Source organism: Aphis gossypii, chromosome 3 (genome assembly GCF_020184175.1).
Source record: "Aphis gossypii isolate Hap1 chromosome 3, ASM2018417v2, whole genome shotgun sequence".
NCBI classification, from domain to species: domain Eukaryota; kingdom Metazoa; phylum Arthropoda; class Insecta; order Hemiptera; family Aphididae; genus Aphis; species Aphis gossypii.
The window spans coordinates 22,271,915-22,273,471 of NC_065532.1; positions in this window are offsets into that span (position 1 = coordinate 22,271,915).

Sequence of the window (1,557 nt, forward strand, 5' to 3'; positions counted from 1 at the left end):
ACACAGCGGCGTCCCTCTCCACTACAATGCGCGCGACGTAATAAGTTATTTATACTTTAAAACTCTATGCCGCAGCGCCCGCAGCCCGCAACCACTATAAATAATATTATTATCGATAAGATAATTATTATATGTATCTTATTTGTTAACAAGAATATAATTATTATTATTATTATTTCGAAATTATTACCTACTATTTTATCATTTCATTGACAGACTCACCTGTCGTAGTGTCGTGCGTTGTCAACATATTAATATAGGTACTATACATCAATATAATATCTATTTTAATTTTGTTTTTAAAACTGCCAGACAATAGACATAATGGCAAATAAAAAAAATGTAAAAAACAGATGTACTTCTAATACGAAAGGCGGCCGAGCATTGGCTTGTAAAAAGTTGCATAAGACAACTAACAAGTAAGTTCCAATTTAATTTTCCAATGTTTTTAATTTTCACATTTAAAATAGGTAAGTATTTTCGATCGTTATTATATATTTATGTAATTTATATAATTATATAACATTATTTATTATTTATATAGTTAATTAAAATTTTTTCGTAGTGTACCTATTTATCGATTTGATTTAGGTTAGTGGGTTACACATTCTACAAATATATTTGGTAAAAAAAAAATCCGGAAACTCGCTCTGCTGTACATGGGGTGGAGTGAGATTCGGACTAGATAGGTTAAATTTCCGGAAATCTCCAGGCTAAGAAAATAAGCGAACCATCTCCGCAGGACTTTTCAACGGAAAAGAAAGAAGGTGGGAGCTGCTGCGAGCATCGCAGAAGCACACAACTCAAAAAAAGCTAAGATGGAATTAGTGCACGCCATTAGGAAAGCAAAGGATGAAGCCTGGAAGAAACTGTGCGATGAAGTCGAGCATAACCCATGGGGACTGCCATACAAACTCGTTATGGGGAAGTTGACTAGGCCGCCGCCTATTCCAGAGTTAGATATTCCCGGACGAATCGAGAAAATAGTGAACGGCTTGTTTCCGAAACACCCCATTAGAGAACGGTACGTAATGCCACACCCTTCACCTGCGGAAAACTTGTGGAAAATTGACAAAGCAGAACAAAACCTTGCAGCCAGCAGCCTGAAAAACAACATCGCTCCGGGTCCCGACGGTATCACGAATGAAGCGGTCAAAACCATCGTCGCCCTAAAACCTGAAGTATTAGAAACCGTGTATAATACCTGCCTCACCGAAGGAGTCTTCCCATAGGTGTGGAAACGGGCAAGACTCGTGCTGCTAAGGAAAGGAGACAAGCCACTAGACAATCCGTCCTCTTATAGACCGCTCTGCCTACTGGACTGCCTAGGCAAACTACTTGAAAAGGTCATTGACAATCGGCTAAGGCGTTACCTCGACGAATCTGACGGACTGAACGAACGACAGTATGGCTTCCGGAAGGGCAGATCGACTATCGACGCGTTAAATTGTCTGAAAACCACCGTCAGTACAAGCAAGAAGAAAGTTGGCGTCCTAGCGATGGACATCAAGAATGCCTTTAACTCGGCCCCCTGGTCGGCGATAATGGACGCTATGA